The following is a 12,230-nucleotide window of genomic DNA, read 5'->3' on the forward strand; positions in this document are numbered from 1 at the left end:
CATTATTTGGCTATATATTTCATTAGAAATGTCAGGAATGCTTTAGTTTGCATTCATAAAGGTTTGAGGTGCTTATTAAGTAATTAGTTTATAAGGATTTTTTGTGGGTATATAGATTTGTGTTTGAAAATAGTTGGTAATAAAGAAAATTCCAGTAAATAAGTATCATTTATACAAAATTTGTTATATTATATGAATTATTATAGAAAAGATGATCTTAGTTATTCACTCAGCAACATAATCTTCCACAGCTGGTCCTCCTGAGCACTAACATTTTACTTTAACATGTACAGCTCTTATTATGCTTTCATAGGTCTTTGAATTTTGTAATGTTCACTTCAACAGACATCCATGAGGTCCATAATGTGTGTGTGTGTATATAATAAACCATATTGTATTAACATTAATATATGTTTTATTACTATATCTGTTCAATATCCATTGTCCATGGGGGAAAATTAGAAAATTGCTAAGTTAATTTTTTGTTTACTAATTCATTTTCAGACCTAGTAAATTCGTTAAAATTATACCCTAATTATGCTTTATCCTGCTTACATTCAATGACATAATTCTTTCTATCCTACTGTCCACCTTGGCATCTAAATAATTAGCTACAAAATGAATTAACTCCAAGATTATGCAGCAGTGGATGAGCTTTAACAATATAATATAAGTGAAAAACTAAATTCCCCCAAATTATATAGAATCTAAGTTTATAAATGAACTTGAAAGATCAGGGTCCCCCTCACACCATATACAAAAATTAATTCAAAATGAATCAAGGCTGAACTATAAGAGCTAATGCTATAAAATTCTTACAAGAAAATAGGTTAATATGTCAAACAATGGATTTTTAGATTTTACACCAAAAGCATGAGCAAAAAAGAAAAAATAGATAAAATGGACTTCATCAAAGCTTAAAACTTTTGCTCCTCAAAGGACACCATTAAGAAAGTGAAAAAGACAGCTTACAAAATGGGAAAAGATATTTGGAAACCATATGTCTGATAAAGGTTTAGTATCCAGAAAATATAAAGAACTCCTAAAACTTAATAACAAAAAGACAATTAAAAAATGAGCCAAGGATTTGAATAGACATTTCTCCAAAGAAGATCGTCAAATGGCCAATAAGTATAGGAAAAGATACTCAGCATTATTAACCTCTAGAGAAATGCAAATTTAAAAGTACATTAAGATACCACTTCACACCCATTAGGATGGCTATTATTTTAAAAATTGAAAATAAAGTGTTGGCAAGGATGTGGAGAAATAGGAATCCTCATACATTGTTGGTAGGAATGTAAATGGTACAGCCACTATGGAAAACAATTTGGTGATTCCTTGAGAAATTCACTTGTAGTTATATCCCCAAAAGAACTGAAAGCTGGGGCTTGGACAGATTTATACACCAGTTTTCATCACAGCGTTATTCACAATAGCCAAGTGTCCATTAATAGCCAATAGCCAAGTTTGATGAATGAATAAACAAAATGTGGTATATCCATTCAGTGGACTATTATTCAGCCTATTATAAAAAGAGGTGAAGTTCTGGTAATGCTGTAACATAGATGAACCTTGAAGATATGTTGAATGTGTGAAATAAGGCACAAAAGGACAAATATTGTATGATTCTTCTTATATGAAATACAGTAAGCAACTTCATAGAGACAGAAAGCAAAATAGTGCTTACCAGGAGTGGAGGGAGAGAGAAATATGGGGTCATTGCTAAATGAGTATGTGTTTGGTTTGAGATGATGAAAGTAGTCTAGCAACAGAGAGTGGTAAAAGTTATACAGTATTGTCAATATATTAATGTCAAAGAATTGTCCACTTAAAATGGTTAAATTTATTTCTATGTTATGTATATTTTACCACAAGATAAATAAATTATTTAATAAGAAACCAAATTACACATACACACACACATCAACTTAAGAATACCCGTAGACATAATAAAATTACATAAAATTCCTGGGAAAGGAAACAGAGGAATGATAGGCCTGAGGATCAGGATAACGGTTATCTTAGGTGGGGGGAGGCAGGGATATAAGATGGGGTCAGTTATATGGTTAGATATAGGGTATAATACAGAGCCTGGCTCTTGTTTTAAAGGTTGAGTTTGACAGTATTTATTAATTTATTAAAACTAACTATATGAATAAAAGAAGGCCAAGCATGGACCTATAATGCTTGGAACATAATCCATATGCTCTCAGAATTATGAGTTATCCAGTTCTGTGTACCTGAGGTACCAAAAAATTAGTTATGCTCACTATGTTAGTTATCTACTGCTTCATAGAAAGCTACCCCAAAACCAAGTTACTTAAGACAACAGTAAGTATTTATTATCTTCCACATATCTTTTAAGTTCAGGGATTCAAGAACAGCTTGATGGTTCTGATTTAGGGTCAGACATTAGGGTCACTCATGAGGTTGCAATCAAGATGTTGGTTTGGTTGTAATCATCTGAAGGCTAGACAGGGTCTGGAGGATCTGCTTCCAAGGTGTGTCTCTCACATGGCCGGCAAGTTGGTGTTGATTGCTGGTCTCAGTTCCTTGCCACATGGACCTTTCCACGGGGTTGCTGTGCATCACCATGTAAAGGCTGGCTTCCCCAGAGTGAGTGCTCCAAAAGAGTAACACAATGTTTTTTTATGATCTAGCATTGGAAATCATACATCATCAGTTCTGCCCTATTCTATTGATCACACGCGCCAACCCTTATACAATGTAGGTGTGACTCGACAATAATGAATATCAGGAAGCAAGGATCACTGGGGAGTGGGGGTCCCATTGGAAGCTGCCTACCATACAAACCAATATGACAAACCTTGAACATTTAGGTTTTTTATTCACTGTGAAGTTCAAGTTCCAAACATCCATCCATATTCTGCTTTTCGGTGGCATTTGGAGAATTTGTTCTCTCTAGAGTTGGAGCAGAAAGAAATAACCTTCTTCTTTTGACATAATAGTACTAGTAGCATTCTAACTTTAGACCTTCCTTTTTTTAATGAACAATATATTAGTTTCTTTCTGCAGTGTGCTTTCATTTGTGTGGAACTGTATTATTTTTCTTTACTGAGTTTAGAAATGCTGATTTTCAACCTTCTAGGCTTCACCCTTACTAAATGTCTTTGGAATGACAAGACATCCTGTTACTATCATGGATTTTTCCCAAAGCTGTGGATACTAATTTGCCTAATTAAAGGTTTTTCCATCGTTCTTTCAAAAATATTTTTCCAGGTGGTCATTTGTGCATTCAACAGATATTTATAGAGGATCCATCATATGCCAGAATAGTAGAGTCTGTCAAGGAGCAGGAGTGGGGAGGTATAGAAGTAAAAGTAAGGAAAGAGGAATGTTATAACGAGAGGTGAGGGCAAAATAGAAAGTAAGCCTTCAAATGAAAGAGTTAGATTCTTAATTATTTGGCAATGCGCTTCCATTGAAAGGGGTGCCCTTAACCATGCTAATTTAGTAATTGACAATGACACTCAAAGATCAATTCAAAATTATATACCATAATTCCAAAATGAGGCTTTGTGAAATTGCAATACCTCTGGACAGTTTTCCTTTCTTCTTTGTGGGTGAGACACCTTAAACCTGTGGCCCACTGATTTGGTGGAGCATAAAAGTTTATAGATTTATGTATAATAGTAGGGAAAACTTGTCTAGTGCTTCTTGGGTTACTAAAAATTAGCCACACAAGCAACCCCTTTCCCACTATTGCTTCACTAGTTAAAATGCAGTCAGGTGAATAAACCACAAAGGGATCAACTGATTGAAGAATGTACAACATGTTTGTTGTCCCCCTGTGTCCTATATCAGTTCACAGCCCACATCTATGAGAAGGGGATTTTCATCAGAGGGTTTCTCTTTTCTCTTATTAGAACTCATTTCATTAATAATGGAAAAGGAAGAAAATTATTTAGAACAAGAAGCCAGCAGCACAACAAAGTTGCACATGGAGCAGCTAAAGAAAATTTTGCAGCCTTAGAAGAGGAACACTCATGAAAGAATAAGCATGTTCCACCCATATGTTTTCATGTAATAGTTTACAAATGTACCCAACAACATAAAAACTAAAATTAGCCATTTGGGTGGGGAAAATGACCCCTTTTCTCAACAGTGAAAATTTATTAACGGTGAATAGTTATTTTTCATTTAAAAGGAGAGAGGTCATTAACAATCTTAGAAGAGGTCATAAAATATTATTTTTCCTTGAACTTCTGTCCAGAGCCTTTAATGTTTAGGTAGCTCAGGTCAACTGAAGTTTAATTTAAAATTCACAACCTTTTGATATTAGATTAACTGGTACTTTAAAAGAGACGTATATAGAAATAGTATATCATCGTGCATTCTTCTGAAACAACATTATAGTATGTTTTAGAATTACATTCCATAATCTCGGAAGAAGTGAATGCCTAGTGAGACAACAAAAAGGACTGGACCACCTTCACTTTTTTTTTTTTTTTCTTTCCTGGAATTCACTTATCAATATTGAGCTTCAAACCTGGGAGTTAGAACCAGATGAGTCTTAGAACCCAAGATTGCCCAGTTTGGGAAATACTGGGAATAAGCTAGAAAGATTTCTCAAAAAAGTCTAAACTCCATGAGCTTATTATAGCTAAATATTTTAAACTTGAGGTTTGCAGGCTTCCAGTCTTCTGATCTCAGCTAGACTTTGGTAATCAGGAAAAGGGTTCATTTTGTGGCACTGTCGCTACCACCACTCTTACGGCAAAAACTGCAAAATACCATCTGCTCGTATTGCCCACAGATGAAATCCTTATACCACCACCTCTGGCCCCACTCCACCAAAATTTCCCTTTCTCTACCCTGATCTGTTTATTCATTCCTGATTACCAATATCAGTTAAGTGTTTATCTTATTCTAGAACATCAAAGTAATTAGCAATAAGGTGTGAATGAGGTTTACTGGTTCACAAGGCAAATTTGCATTTTAAAAGAGGGGCTTGTTAAACACAAATGAACTTCTAATAGATAGAATGTGTGAGAGATATTTTTTTTTCTCGTAGGGATGGGAGAAGATTTCTTGAGCTCTTTTTTTAGCCCAGGGCTACCAGTTCAGTCTTGTTACCATGTCTTTCCCCTCTGCAGCCTCTTGTCAGCCACCACTCTTTTTACCCTACCACCTTTACGAATAGAATTCATTCAGTATAGAGAACACTTTTCAGAGTCTTGATCTCAGACTAAGAGAATCAAGTCTAAACATCCAGATTTTGGGGGGGGGGGGGGTGCAAAGAACTTAGGATTTCTAAGGAGAAGAAAGGAGAATATCAATAAGAAGAAACACTCTGTCTGCAAAGATCCAGGAATCTCTTTCAGAAAGGTGGCTTGTGAATAGAAAATATTTCTGCCCAAAGAACTAGTCTTTAGTCTAGCCCAGTTCCTCTCTGTTCCACACCCAAATTTCCCTTGCCTTGTGAAGAAATATCTTTATCAGAATCCTATGAAACCACGAATGAAACTTTTGACTGGAATTTTGAACTTTAAATTTCACCTTTTCATTCTCTGATCTCAGTGCAAAAGATCTATAGTCACTCCTCTGTGGATCTTTGTGGGCCATTGATGTCCATGCACAGGTGTTACCTAGAAATGTGATAGCTCTGTGTCAGAAGGAGGTTATAGAGCTGACCCCAGCTACCACATATTTGGCTAAATTGTAGATGCTACCGCCTGATTCCTCCTCAGTTCCCACAAGTGTCCTGGAAGTTGAGAAGGGAATAGCTGTTTTTTTGTTCATGAAACGAAATTATTTTAACTGTGTAGAAATAGGTGATTTATCTTTTAGCTTTTCACAGTATATCTAGCTCTTTTACTTCTGGTTTTTAATAGGTCCTTGGAGGCATTTTAGAAGGGGTTAATAATAGTGATGTTCACAGAGATTATTTAAATTTGCCGACTGAGAACATAATTGAATTAGGAGCCAATCCAAGATTGAAAGAATCTCATTTCAGTTATTGAGCTTTCTTCATTATAAGTTTTAAGGGCAGATATGTGTTCTTGTATGAAATATGTGCTCTTTATCCAGGAGAGCTAAAAAAAATACTACTACTCAAAGTTAGGAATCCTTCTTGATTCATGAAATCTGATCCTCCAAAATTACTCATATTTTGAAATAATAAACTCTTAGATAGCAGCATCTGTCTGGTCTAAAGCATTAGTATTAACAAAGTTTTAGTTTGTCTCTTTCTCTTTACAGAAGTTGATCAACAATGAATATTTGCCCTAAAAAAGAATGGTTATCACTGTAAATGGTGTTATAAATACTTAAAAAAAAAAAGCTTTTCTATAAAATAAGCCCATATAATTTATGGTCCAAACTGAGACATTTCTAAGCAAAAGAGATCACTGTGAATAATTATGTGTGAACAGCAGAAATGAATGGGAGCTATACTAGGTAAACAGGGAGATGTGATCACCCAACTTATAAGACATACTTTCGAGTCCAAGTAGATACAATTTTGAATGAAAGAGGGCAGACAAAATGAAAACCCATATACCTGGCCTCTAACTTGCTTTGATTCCACAGTCCCTGTGAAGTTGGTTCTTATGACTACTATTGAATACTTCAGCCTCATGCTCTGCCCAGGAGATGGCAGAGTGCTGGGCATCTATTCAAGACTCATCAGAAGGAACAGTGCCACCTGCTGAGATTCAAACCCCAAGGTTCAAGGTCACCTGATAGTTGGGTGCCTCTGTCCAAACATTGCCTTTATGCAACCCACACCCTCAGACCAAAATACATGTTTTGGGTTTGCTGAGTATCTCCCAGGAAACCTTAGTCACCTTCACATGTCTAAGTGAAAAACTTTAAACCACTGTTTGAACTGTTAAAAGATAAGCCCGTTCAGTAGTTAACTTATTTCTACAGCTGACCTAAATAATATTTTGGCCTCATGAGTTAGTAATTGATAAAGGAATTAAACTGCTAAAGGCATAGATTTTTATTCACTAAAGCTAAATTTGACAGTGTGGGACTGTATTTGATCTTTGGATGTCCTCCAAACAGGCATAAGAACTGTACTTTATTTTGAAAAAAACATATGAGTTGTGAGATTTTTTTTGGTATGTGCTGGTCTTGTAACATGCTGTCTTTTGATTCTGCCTATAAAGTGTTGAATTGAAAAGTGACCCAAGAATGTGACTCTTGACAGAATAAAACCACCAGAAAATGATCGATGGAGAGAGAGAGTTTTAAAATTATTGCTAACTATTGCTGAATTATTCAGAATTCTTCAAATAAGATTACTGTTCATCCACCTAACTTAAGAAATATTTTCCTAGTCAGTATAAAGTTCAAATTAATTTGATTTCATTCCTCCTTAAAAATGTCAGTTTTCTTACAAATCTAAACGTTTATGTGATGTAGAAAGTTTGCCTTCTGGACAACAAGTTGCAGCTCGGAAGTGGTAAAATGTCTAGAGGGTAAAAATAAACTGATGAAACTTTGTTGTGGAATGGTTCACAAAGGAATACAAGATGCATTGCATAATGTAGTCCTTTGTTTGTGGAACCTCTGACAGAATCTTTCACATTTTTAGCTCAAGCTGAAAGCTACTACCAAAAGTTCTAAGTCAGACAGCTTTGAATCTTTTTCCCCATATCCTGCCATGATTACTCTGGCTTCTAACTAAATCACACCTTATATTTAAGGTCACTAACCTAAAATGACCCAAAGATACTTATTTCTCTCCTCAACAGTTCCCCATTATTTGTAATATTTGGAAAACTTGAAAATAGATTCTGCCCCAACTATGTAGTCTTTTCTCCAAAAGCAAATGCTAAAATAGTTTCCTCACTATTGGGTTCAAACACCAGGTGAAAGATTTTGGAAGTTAATTAGTATGCTAAGGAGTCTAAAGCATTTGGGTGAATCACAATCATACTACCTAAGCGAAGGAGAAAATGTCTTGCTGCTAATGATATTTGACAAGTGCCAGTTCCTCAGTCATTTTTAACAGAGCTGGACTGCATAGTATTTTTCTTCTTTTTATTTAATAGAAATCTTGTTTATGTCATCTCTTCTTTAAAACATCCATCCTTTGGGAGCTTATATTTAATTATGTACTTTTTTTATTTTTAATTTTTTTTCCTTATGGTGGAATTTTTTTATTTATTAAACATAACAACATGCAAACACAAGCATTCTTACCATATGATCATTCCATTCTTGATATATAATCAATAACTCACAAATATCATCACATAGTTGTATATTCATCATCATGGTCATTTCTTTTGGGAGCTTATTCTTATTTCTTACTTGAAATATGTTTCTACTAATATTTGGCAAACTTTTAGAAACTTAAAAATTTGCTTTTAACAAATGTTAATAATGCAACTAGATTGTAACAAATTCTTGTCACATAACTTTTTATTTTAGACTTAAATGTTTCTCTCTTATCTTGTTTAATCCTCTTTTCTGATCCTAATATACATTTTCCCTTTGCTTTCTGAATAAGAATTTCATTACATGGATTGAATGTCTAGTATATACAATCAAGTTGTAAAGCAAATGAATATCTATTAAGTGCCAAGAATTTGACTAATATTTACAATCTAGTTAAGAACAGCTTGGATAATTCAAATTATATATTATACTTTTTTGGTTAGAAATGTATTCAGCAGCATGTAACAAGGAATCCTGACTAGAGTAGCTTGTATAGCAAGTATCTCATGTAACGAGAAGTCCAGAGGTAGCATATCTGAGATTCTCTAGGCCTTTTTTTCATGCTTGTTGCGTCATGATCACAAAAGTGTTGCCATAACTCCAAGCATCACGTCCATGTTCAAAGAGGAAAGAAGGGGGAAGCAGAAAGAACCCCCCTTTATCTCCCATTTATCAGAATAGCAAAAGCTTTCCCAGAAACCAGTCTCTCAAGCAAATTGCCATTTCAATCTTATTAATTAGAACTGGTTCCTGAGGCCACCCTTAATAGCTAGGCAAGTAAGGAAATCAAGGAACATATTTGGCAGAACTGGTTTAGAACAATCAAAACTCATCATACAGGGCTGAACACATTGCTGCTCTGAACAAATTAGTAGTCTATAGCTAGGAAGAATGGAGAGAATAGATATTAGGTAGGCAACAGTATTTTGTCCAAGTTGTAGTAGTAAAAAAGAAAGAAAAAGAGAGTGAGAGGCAAAATTAATGTGGACTACAAAAACTCAAAAATAATTTGTGGTAGAGATAGAGCACCAGCTGGACTGCAAAATAATCAAAGCAATTATATCAGTGAAAGAATAAGGGGTAGTATATGCCAACTGAAGGAAGAACAAAAGTTTAGCCATAGGAGCGTGATATGTTGAGCATGGGATGTGGTCCCTAAGTTATGAATTTCTTGAAATAAGGCTTCTTAGCTATATTTCTAGTGATGCATACATTGTAGGGGCTTATTGAATCATAATAAATGAATGGGAAAAAATTTCCAACCCAAAAACCCAGAAATGGCTTTGACAAGTCACAGGGACAATAGATCTGAGTATTTAAAACTGGGACTTCCTTGGAAATTCCAAAATAAAGGGAAACACTAGTATGGACTGACTACAGGCCAGAATATTTGTTGGGAAGGACTGGAACCTAGAACTGAGCAAGATAGAACAGGTAATAAAGGCGGAATATCAAGTTAATAATTTTGAATTTGATCTGTGAAAGCCTGATTATATTTCTAGAATCAAGTTTTTGTTAATGCACAAGTAATAGTCTTCCACAGGGCCACCAGCTATTAGAAGCATCAAGTCTGTTGCTGTCACTTGTTCCGGCTTCTCCATTTTCTATTTGCCATGATCTTCAGAGATTTCCAGTGTAAAAGGAGCTTTGGAAAAATGAAAAGTGGTTTATTGGAGATTTCTGCTTTAAAATAATTGAAATGTACATTTATTCCATTTCTGTTCTATGCCAGTCACTGTGCTGCAGTTTTTACGAGATTATAAAAATAACCCTGACCACAGATTGTTTACATTCTAATCAAGGACTTAAATATCTTGATTGATTTAAAATAAATGAAAGGAAAACAATCTTTAATGCTGTCAAAAAAAAAAAAAATCAAGACAGTCAAAATAACAGTTTGACTGGCTTTTATGTTATGGTACGGATTTAACCAGACAACTCAGCCAAGAGTCAACAAACTCACTTCTGCAAATGACACTCACTCAAGAAACTTCCACCAAAGGGAAATCTCCTTTCTCAACATAGAGCTTCTTGTTTTTCTTACTTTTTATCTAACAAAGGATAAATGTCCTGTCCTGTTTTGTTTCCCAGTCCCCAGAGTTTAAATTTGGTTTACAATCTGCAACATGGCTTAATAATAGATTGAAATGATAAATGAAAATAATTTCAGCTTTGAATTGCATCTCCACGAATCCCACATAATTTCAAGAATTTGACATTATTATTCATTTTTGAGGCTTTAATTTTAACTGTAAATTATGCCAATGGATTGGCTGATAAGCACAGTATTAAGAGGTTCAATCTCAGTAAGGCATTTCTTGCAGGTCTATGGTCTATAGCTATTAGATGACATTTACTTGTTATTTTAGGTTTCAGCCTCTTTGGTTAGATTAGTAATACTCTAGATTATTTGAGCTGATATTATTTTAAGTTTGACAAAAAAAATCAAACACCCTATCTATTTTGCCTTAAATGTTTGGGTGATATACTTCCAGGGGCAGACCTTTAAAAACAACTCCTCTAAAGGCTTGTAACATTAGTAATACTGGACTTGGATAAGTTAATTGATAAAGTAACTTGGATTAATTTGTCTGAGCCTCAGTTTTATCATCTGCAAAATTAGGTAACTGGACTTAGATTATGTCTAAATACTTTTAGCTCTAAAATTGTATTGTCTCAGTTTTCAATTCAATTCAACAAATATCTTTGGAATACATCTATTAAATAATGCAAATCTGGGTGGATACAGACATGAATAACATTTGATCTTTTCAGGCAAGCAGCTTATAATTTGATACATTCAAGACTGTGATATATATTCCCCATGTATCCTAGCTCCTTATTTTGGGATGTCATTTATGAATGAGGGTGTGTGATTTATTTCCAAAGGGTAAAAATTCATTCACCTTTAGTGTTTTTCGCCTCTGGATTTGAAGAGCCCAAAATGGGATCCGAACTATTATTTCAACTAATATTGTGCATATATATTTCACCTCTATTACAAAATGTCATACCATATCTCATTCATCCCTAAATAAGTCCCACATAAGCAGAAAAGAATAAATGTATTCATTCCCTCACCTCCTTTTATTTTTTTGCATGGGCAGGCACTGGGAATCAAACCCAGGTCTCTGGCATGGCAGGCGAGAACTCTGCCTGCTAAACCATCATGGCCTGCCCTTGTTCCCCTTTTAGTGGTTAGAAAACTGGGTCTTGAGTTTCCGGGAGTGATATAATGAGCCAGAGAGTTAGAATAGGTGGAAATCTAGGAACTCCGGCTCCAATACTGCACAGTTAGCTTCCTTTGTGTGTGATAGTTTCTTTTAGCAGGTTCTTCAGAGCCTGATTGCTAAACCATCTTCCACACCTGATCCTTCCTTAGTCCCTATCCAAACAGAAGCTTAGCCATTGATGATTTCAGATGTACGGGGGGGGGGGGGGGGGGGGGGGGGGGGGGGGGGGGGGGGGGGGGGGGGGGGGGGGGGGGGGGGGGGGGGGGGGGGGGGGGGGGGGGGGGGGGGGGGGGGGGGGGGGGGGGAGGGGGGGGGGGGGGGGGGGGGGGGGGGGGGGGGGGGGGGGGGGGGGGGGGGGGGGGGGGGGGGGGGGGGGGGGGGGGGGGGGGGGGGGGGGGGGGGGGGGGAAGCATAACGGAAAAGTAGAATGTGCTGCAACAGATGTGCTATACAAGCTGGATACAATGATATAATGTTTCAGTTTTGGTTTGCATTAAAATTAGAAGTTAAGAAAAGTTGGACTCCTCATCAAACTAATCCAATATGCATTTAACTATAGACCCAGCAGCTGTAAAGAAACCTGCACTCCTGCTAGGTGAGATTATTCTAAAGATGACATCCTGGAAACTCTGCCTCATATCTTGGTATCACTAGAATTTTCCTAGCCTGCCTTTGAGAGGAGTCAGCAACAGATTAAAAAACATGGGCTTTTTAAATAAATTTTGGAAGCAGACTTTAGCAATAAGTGATTGTATTTCCTTCTTTATTTTAATCTTCCTAGTGGTAAAAAGGCGCGTCCAA

At 36.0% G+C, this 12,230-nt stretch overlaps 1 protein-coding gene across 37 annotated transcripts in view; it reads left to right on the top strand.

Annotated features, from left to right (window-relative positions):
* The window catches only part of ZBTB20 (zinc finger and BTB domain containing 20), an 893,822-nt gene that overhangs the window by 552,714 nt on the left and 328,878 nt on the right, over positions 1-12,230 (top strand). The window lies entirely within an intron of this gene.

This window comes from Tamandua tetradactyla, chromosome 10 (assembly GCF_023851605.1).
Source record: "Tamandua tetradactyla isolate mTamTet1 chromosome 10, mTamTet1.pri, whole genome shotgun sequence".
NCBI classification, from domain to species: Eukaryota; Metazoa; Chordata; class Mammalia; order Pilosa; family Myrmecophagidae; genus Tamandua; species Tamandua tetradactyla.